Below are 9445 nucleotides of genomic sequence, written 5' to 3' on the forward strand. Positions count from 1 at the left end.
ATATCAAGTCTGCAGGTAATGCATCGCACCATCAGAGATTAGTAAGTGAGCGAAGGCCACATATTGCAATATAGGTTCAATACGACATTGATGACTCATGAAGAGACTGGACCAATTGAATTAAACGCCGTCAGTCTTAGCGTTCTCCACTTCCTCCATGGTAAGCGCATAATGAAGTGTCGGAGGTGTACTAATGACAAACGCGAAAATGACGTCTGAAGTTCACTCAGATTGGACGTCGCGATTACCAACGAGGAAAGAATTATATAACGTTTAAGACAGAGCTGGGAGTAGATCATATCATCGGCAAGGTTAGTGAGGAAATCTTTTCAAACATTCAAATACGCCCTATTATCCCTTTCTCGCGCCCTATTCTAAAAAGCACTGATGTCGTCACATTTCCACTACCACGTGCAGCTCTTACGCAGTAGACCGAATCTTGCAAAGTGAATACAAGCACGAGACTCCGGATCTACGGTGCCCGTATGTGTCAGATTCATGAGCTAGTATGTTCTCATAAAGGTGCAATAACCTTCATGCGATTGCACACAGGAGCACCCACGCCGTATAAAATAAGCCGTAGTTTTCAGTCCTTGCGTTGAGTTGTCATACAAATATTTCATATAATATCAGTAAGAGTGATTCGGTATAACCAAGTTTCCTACCTTCGGCGTGGATCCTTTGTGATCCAGAAAAATAAAGCCAGGAAGAAGATGTTGAGAGTTCTCCACTCTCTCAATATCATTAATACGAAGGATCCTGGTATTGGTCTGATGCCATTTGTATTCGGCCAGTTATAGATCGCTCCGCAGAGAGTCTACCCAGTGCAATACCACTATCGAGCATCTTCCTTCTCGTCTCAGAGGTGTACAGCGATTGCGCCACTGCGCAACTTCAATTCAGAGGTGTAGTTCCACTTCGGACACTAAACATAATAGCGTATGGCTATACCTTTTCCGTGAGTGCTAAAAGTAATAATAGAATTACCGATCCTACATCTTCACCATTCCTTTCAGTTAATTGTGACTATCAGAGAGCACACATTTCTCTTAAGAATTAATACATTTTTGATCAATGGGACTTTCTAGTAATATAATGTTGCCTCGTCCATGAATCCTGGTTCGCAACTCACACTAGGCTTCAATTTACTGTGAGCATATCCTCTGTAATTATCTATCCTGCATACATAAGGTTAGATGTGAAAAATTGTGCTTATGTCTGAGCTACCACATACTTAATCATGGGACAGCATCTAAAGTAATCAAATGATTAGTGACATTCGACGACCACAGCTATACCAGGAGCGCACCTTAGCTGCGGAGGCGTTGGCCTCTGAGACTACCATGAGGGTATTATATGAGAAATTACTCGCTGTAATATATTTTTACGCTCGTGTAAGTGAGTTACCTCAACAGATGCTTGTCTATCATAGTTCGCACGCATCCTGCACAGTGTTTCTACAATGTTAAGTTAATACTCGAGGTCGAACTAACTACCTAGGAGGTAAGCTTGGAAATTGGTGTCGATTTTTGTCTGATGGACTTCCCAATCCCCTGCCTTTAGAATTTATGCCAAGAAACAATTCCTTCGATGCGAAAACATTAAAGTGGACATTTTTCCCAGTTCAGAAACAACGGAGATTCATTGCTCAACACATCTTTCAAAACTTTCTCAGGTTAGCTAAAACAAGAGTCATAATTTTGTCGAAAAATTGGAAAAATCTCCATGAATACTCGACTGACTCTCAAGTAATCTAAAATGAATTGCCATCATACAGCATTGGAAAGTACGGGCGCAATTGTAGATCAAATGGCATGTGTCGGATGCAAACAATACCAAATGGGCACGTGAAGGTGTTCTTGTCTTGATCTCGCCGCAATTGCTTTTGGTTGTACCCCTGAATAGCCGTCAAGAAAACAGAAGAATTCATTCCCAGCAGTCCTGTCTAACATTTGTCAAGAATGAGAGTGGAAATGTGGTCCTTTTTAGTGGCCAAATTTAACTTCGCGATAATGCATACAGATTCTCCACCCCAGTATCATCCTTGTGGGAATTAATTTATTTTCATGTCATTAGTGACGATTGTCATCCCTTTCTTCGACCTACTGCAACTAGGCTCATCAGCTTCAGTATCGGGTAGATGAGTTCCCTGCGTTCTAGGCCACTTCAGCTACTTTCATCATAGAGGGTTCAAGCGTCGTGCCTTTCTATCAATCATGTCTTCCTTCTTCCCACGAATCTTGTGCATGCAAGTACAAGGGACTGATTCCTTAATGTCTGCCAAGGTCATCCTAAGTTTTGCGTTAATTTCTCAGGATTTGTATAAGCTGTGTCTTCCTTTCTCCGCTTCTCAACAAGCAGAATGATAACCAGTAACGTGTTGGTACCTAAGTAAGCATACTTAAGGTGCACGGGCAACGACTTCAACCTAGCACGATGTCCTCTAAAGATGGTTGGTGCGTTGTGAAGTTTCGTTCAGATAATTGACGTGGTTCAAAATTTGGATTCAACTTGAATTGTTGGCGCAGCCCTCTCCATAAATTGCGCCGATTCCAAATTCTTCTAACCTCCAATCTTCCAAGAGCTCGCTGGCAACGGTTGTTCCCATAATTCCCTTAAATAATATTGGCAATTCTAAATCACTTGGGTATTTCAACGATTGAAAACGTTGAAAACTTTCACTTCTGATATCAACTCTGATGGTTGAGTTCCTCCTTTTGCACATCGATCACGTCGCTCGCCAATCTTGGAGAAAATGGGCGACCTAGATGATGGTACTTCTGTATAGCTTTGTACCAATATGACAAAAGTCCGTCGAGAAGATGAACTTGTCCACTTGCACGAGTACATGCCTCTATCTTTGCCTCAAGATGTGTTATAGATCTATCAGCCAACTAAGTGTGATGTGGTTGTCTTGCGTTGCAGATATCCAATTTCTTAATAGATCAATAAAGGCATTAGATTTATGCTCGCCCCCCCTTAAAAATCGGCCAGCAGCGCGCCCCCCCCGACCCTTCTTCCCTCTAATTGAGTAGTGGCATGTAAAACTCCAAGGGTCCTTCATTTGGTGGGGATATTTGTTTGGAAACAGTACACTAAAACATTTATATGATAGCGCAACTGTTTTATTTTCCCCGATCTTTTTATTAGCAAGAATATCCTTGCAAGAAATTTTACATAGCTCGGCACCTGTTTCCAAGGCTTCTATTAAGGGAATATGAATCGTGTAGCTATCTCGGAGAACATCTCAGGACCTCTGGAATTACTTGCTATCATCTTTGTTCTTCACCTGGGATGGGAAAAGGTAAAGAGGATCCCGCCTTAAATTTGGTTTAGTTGGCTAGTTTTTGAGGTCCTGTTCTTGCTGTGTTTCGTTCTATAAAGGGTTGTGTTGATTCAGAATTCAAGTCTTGAGGAGTTTCCTCTCTATAGCTGTATTTACTTCTGAACTGATAATTTTCCACTATTGATTGATTGGTCATCATCGACAGTTAGATCTACTGGTCTGTTGTTGTATCTGGTAATTTCGGAGGGCATAGGATGTGTTGTTTTTAAACCACTCCTCAATGTCCAACTCGCATGACATTGCTCTTTAACCTCCGTGCCCGATGCTTCTAAAAATAACAAGGCAGCATACCAGTGCTTTTATTTTTCAACTCCAATTTACAAGTCGTTCACTCTGGTCTCTTACAACCTCTAAGGAAGTCAGCGTGCGATTGTTAATTGGCTCGCTCTCTTTCGAATAATAATGCTTCAATGAAGTCTTCAGAGGCGAGGTTATTCTATAAAGGTAATCAATATAAGACCGGTTGTCATAGGGTGGTATAACTTTGAGAGTTTTTACCTGGAACTACAGTCTGGATTAATGAAGATCGAAGGGTTTGCCTCGATCCCCTTGATAATATTCTAATGGAAACGATGGCTCCCCTGATTGTGATTCCGTCCCAACTTATAGTTGGGTGATCCCACCCAACCATGGGGGGGGGGGGGGGGGGGGTGGGGGGGGGGGGGGTATAGTTGTTGCCAAATGACTCATTAATAGACAAAACATATGGCCTGTTGATTCCATGGGCAGACTTCTGCTGGATGTCCCTCCTCACATTGAACGCAATTCATTGCGGCAACGCTGGGTCAATCCGCATTAACTTCGCGCTGAACCTTGAGAGTATTTTTCTATTGATTAGCTCATCGTCTGAAGGAGTGGCGGCTCATCGTGGTCACTTTGATCTACAGTTTGCTCATTGTATTATTTGAACACAATTGGCACTTTCTACTCTTTCTTTGCTTCAAACCAACTTTCCCTCAACCCAGTATTAATCATTCATCAGAATGTCCGGCAAAATGGCGATCTAATATCCTCTTTGGCTTCTATAATATGATTGTCCACTAATCTCCTATTGCGGAGGCATCGACAACTGCTGCGCTGCTTGATTCAAGCCATTGTAAACATGTCCTCCATCAGAATGCTATCTGGAATCCCGAGATGCAGGACAAACTTTTCACTAATTTTATTTGAAACACACCAGCGGTGCTCAAAGTTTCATAACCCTCTTGCTCAAATTCAACACTCCCTCCGTCTCCTTGCATGACCGACTGGAGGAAAGAATCTGTTCATGAAAACCTGTCAACCCAATTGTTCCCACTGCGTTAATCTCATCTGGCTCTAAAACGACTGAGCCTCACCTCTTTGCTTCGTCCCGCAGTGTGTACGGAAAAGAAATATAACCTAAAGTCCTTCTTGAGTCACACCAGGCATGAGATGCACTGCACATGTCTAGCAAAATTCGTCAAATGCGCATATGGGTCTTCTCTTGTAATCCCGCCAAATTGACCCACATTCTGAACTCATCTGCAGCATAAATCGATCTTATTTCAAAAGCTTACATTCTCTCACCGTTGGCCTTGGGATTCTGGTGAGAAGTTATAGAAATACGGCACCCGCATAGTCCCTCATCATTGGGACGTTGCGGTCAGAAGCAAAGAAATATGGAATCTTTGGCTGGCCAATTTTCCCTTTGATTCCCCTTGCGGGTGCCTCGTTATTTATTAGTCATGCTTCTTCACCAATTAATTCAGCCCTGATGGCTTCTATGCAAATAATACACCTGATCTCTGGGTCCGCTTCGACTATCTGGATCAATCCAGAGCTCGATAAGTCGTCAGACTGCTCCTCGGATAACAGCCAGTAAGAGATCGATCTGCAAAAATCAAAACATATATCGAACAAAACCGTTTACCAAATCCCTAAGAAACGGCGCATAAAACTTTGATGAAATAAAATGAGAATGATGCCAATAAACTTGTTGAAATAGATTTTGATGCTTCTATTTTTATGGGCAATGATCTTATTTCATACAATGCTGGATGAATGATGATTTATCTTTTCTTTATGTGATACTACTTTTAGATATGCATTATTAATGATGTTCTTGTAGTACGCTTGCGTTGTTACAAGTTTTCTTGCATTGGGAACTAATATATATTCCACGCAAGTTTCTCGGTGTAATCTGAGGTTGAATACAGGGATTGTTTTAGGTTAATTGCATTATATGCGACCGGGTTTTTCCAATTTAATAAAAGTATGGTTTGTAACATGCAATAAAGTAATTTGTGCAGTAAAGTAAAGATAAGCGATAAAAATGCAATAATTAATAAGTAAATTGTGATAAAAGTAAAGTGCGATAAACAAATAAACCTAAGCTATGATGATACAGGATACAGGTTACATAATACAAGATACCAAGGTTGAGACTGACTGTGAAGATTATATAAAGATCGTGTTATGCGGTGGCAGAGTTACGTGTGAAGCAGAAAGAGAAAGGATAATCAAATAAAGACATCGCAAGTTCCTTAATTGCGTTAAAAATATAAGTACGGTTCCGCTTTCCCTTGACGTACACATCTCGGTTGATCGGCTGCAATTTCCCACATCTCTGTGGTGAAACAGGGACGAATGTAGTGAACAACAGGTTATTTCCATCTCTAGAAGCTATTCTTACTTTAATTAACGCATTCTTTCTAACTTCTCTCGAGGATCAGAATGGCATTCTTCACTTATGCTCTCACAAAGTGAAGATGTCGTCCTAGCATGCTTTAGCTAAATATTTTATTTCCTTTAGCACATATTAAATTACTTGGCTTAATTCATATTGATCACCAAGGTATTAAGAAAACATCGTGGAGAAAGCGATTAATGGAGGAACGAAAATAGATAGAAATGTGGAATTGAGAATGATCATGACAATTAATTATAAAATCAAGCGTCTGATACATGATTGTGGAATGATTTAGACTAAGAAGATGAATAATACAATTTGATGAATAAAAGTTAGAACAGATACAGAACAGTGTCAATGTCTTTGTCACCAATCTGGATGGAGGAGATTGCTTGCTGGCATGTGATGGAGTGGAATAGAAGGAGAGTTTCTCTCTTAGGCTTGCTCAACCAGTAGAGTTGATCTAGGTACATAGCTTCACGGCGAGAATTTGGAAATGATTTGCCCTGAAGCTTACCTGTCGGCCTTGTCATCTTTTCTTCCAAATCTTTCCTCTATCTGCACTCAGATTAGCCTCTCTCTCAATAGCCTCGTATCAATTATCCCCGTATCAAGTATATCTTTCAGTGAATCTTTGAGGGTATTTATAGATGAAAGATTTGCACTCTCTGACTTTTGGTCCCCACTTTATTGTTATGAAAATTCCAAAAATTGTGGATAAATATTCCTTCTGTTATGCAATCAATCCATTGAAAATGCACAACGGTTAGTTGTACACATGTTCAAAATCCTCCGTGATTGTGTTGCTCATTTGCATCTTCGATCATGTGTCCGCATGCAGTGTTGTTTTTATTACCGCATGCGGTTGAAGTTCACCTCTAGATTGAATGTCGCAATGTGCTGTCATTGCGTTAATTGTCTATTCATTCCTAAATGATGGGTGCATGCGATAGATGCATTAATCTTTTTCTCTTGAGCCATGAACGCGCATATAGTGACTAGATTTTTTGCAAAACAGACTTAAAATATTCTTTTCTACCATCGCAAATGGTGTTAGTGAGTGTATTGACGACAATTTATAATTATTTTTTATTTCTTAGCCCATTTCTCATACAATTGACACAACTTTCCTCCTTTCAACCGCAATATCTAAATAAAGGCAGTAACAAAACTTGTATTCCTACAAGTTATCAATACCGAACCTAGACAGAACCCGCCTTAGACAAAAGGTCCCTTATAGATAGATTTGCTACACTTTAACCTTTATTAGTCAAATTTAATCCTATTAAAGTGATTAAAAGATTAAAGCCTAAGGTTTGTTAATCATATTAGAATCGTGGTCTTAGGTCTATCTCCACAAGTTTTAAAACACTTTTAAACCATGATTCAAACCTAAGTTCGTATGCATGTCTTTCTTATAGATTTTTAGTTCTAATTTCCTTATAACCTTTATAAAAGAAACAACTAAAATCACATTGCCACACACTAGGTATTTATAACTCCTTATAAATTTAACCTGTGTGTCATGCTTCATGCAATGTCCATTCATTACTATACATAACTTTTATATACAAGTAACAAACCAAAGTAAACATGCTTCCATACACCTTTACTATAAAACTTATAATATGAAGATGATGCATGTCAATGCTTTGCATTCATAAATATAACTCTTATATTATATGATGCATGAGCATGAATCTTATGTAATTAAGTTACGCTTCTCTAAATCAAAACACTTATAATAAAGAGATGATGCATGACAATGCATAACCTAAGGGTGGGATTTTTCTATATGGCATATCATATGACATATAAATAAACATACATCTTATGTATATTCACAAAGATTTGGACCAGGATGAACCACCTCAAAACCATAAATAAAAACTCTATCTATTACATTCTCCATCAAAACAAATCGGTTCACCGGTGAACTGGGTCTTGAATCGTTAGACAAAGCTCCCATCGTTTAGTAAACGTGGCCGAGTAACGATGCGACGTTACAATAACTATGTGATGAAAGCATGAGGTACCCGATCGTTTACCGCACAAAGACAAAACACGCTAGTTCTAACGATCGTTTAGACGACAACGTAGTTGTGAAGCCCGTAATCGTCTAGACGATCACTTAACAAGCGAATAAGTAAACGATTTGCTCTGCGATCATGTAGTCAGGAACTAAGCGATGCAGCTTGCTGAGCTACACGATCATCTAGTGCGTGCACGTTAACCTACTCCCGAGTATCTGATACTCTAAAATCGTCTACCCCATCGTTTACACTACTGACCAACATTTGGTCATCTTCATCCTCGAAAACCAGCAACCCTTGCTTGAAGCTTCCTCACGAAACGACTCATAGACTCAAACAACTTTAAAAAATCAATAGCAAGTTAAATGCCCAAATGCAGGGGCCCCTTAAACAATTAAACTTTTAAAATGTAAAAAATTCATACAACCAGAGGTTGCATCCCAGAAAACTCCATTAATCCCACACAAACAAAACTATTTAACGCTAAAACAGAGAGCAGACATGTTTTTACCCACAAAGAAGGTAAATTTCATTCTTTGCATCAATGAATTTGAATATAGAACACTGACTTTGATTACCAATTGAAGGAACTCTTATACAAGAGTACCTCTGAGCAGAAGCGAGATCGTTCTCAAACTCATTGTGAAAAGAAGTAACACATTTAACAATAAAAAAATAGGTAGGCAAATATTCACAAATTACTCGCATTCTTTGAACTTAAATGACAAAAAGAACAAGAAATGTTACCAGTTGAAGAACCTTTTCTTCACATAAAACTCATCTCTTCCAAATGAACTACTCCTCTCGCTCTTGCTGAGAACGTCCACTTCAATCGTTCAACAAATCTCGATCGTCTACCACGAACAGCCTTCATATGAAAACATAGCAACAGGGAGGACACCCACATTAGAACCTTCGGTATTCTCAGTGTGAGAATTCAGGAGGTGTGGGCTCTGTTGGATTTGGCAAAGGGATGGAAGAAGAAAAGATCGTATACCGTGACCAAGCAAGTTGGGAGAATGCCAATGTTATCATATAAACGATGCTTGATTGTTTTAGGAAATAGTACACGCTTCATTTAGTAAATAGGTTGTGATTGTATAGACAAATCGTTTGTAAACACTCGGGCGCGTGCGATCATTTTAGGAAAAAACTAGACGATTGTTTTTAGCAAATCCTATGCGATCGTTTAAGAAAGAGGACGTGTTGGTTATAACGATTGTGTAGAAACGTTGAGCTATCATCGTAGGCTCTCAGTTTGCTATTGATAGCAGTATACACTATCATAGCGAATGGTCGTCTCTTGGCAAAATGAAACGTTTTCATTTTATTCTTCAGTTTAACGAAAACTGCAAGCAACCTCCTACTACTCACACAGTTACGGAGAAATAGCTGCACAATTATCCTATAATTGTT

The sequence above is a fragment of the Benincasa hispida genome, chromosome 1, assembly GCF_009727055.1.
Source record: "Benincasa hispida cultivar B227 chromosome 1, ASM972705v1, whole genome shotgun sequence".
NCBI lineage: Eukaryota > Viridiplantae > Streptophyta > Magnoliopsida > Cucurbitales > Cucurbitaceae > Benincasa > Benincasa hispida.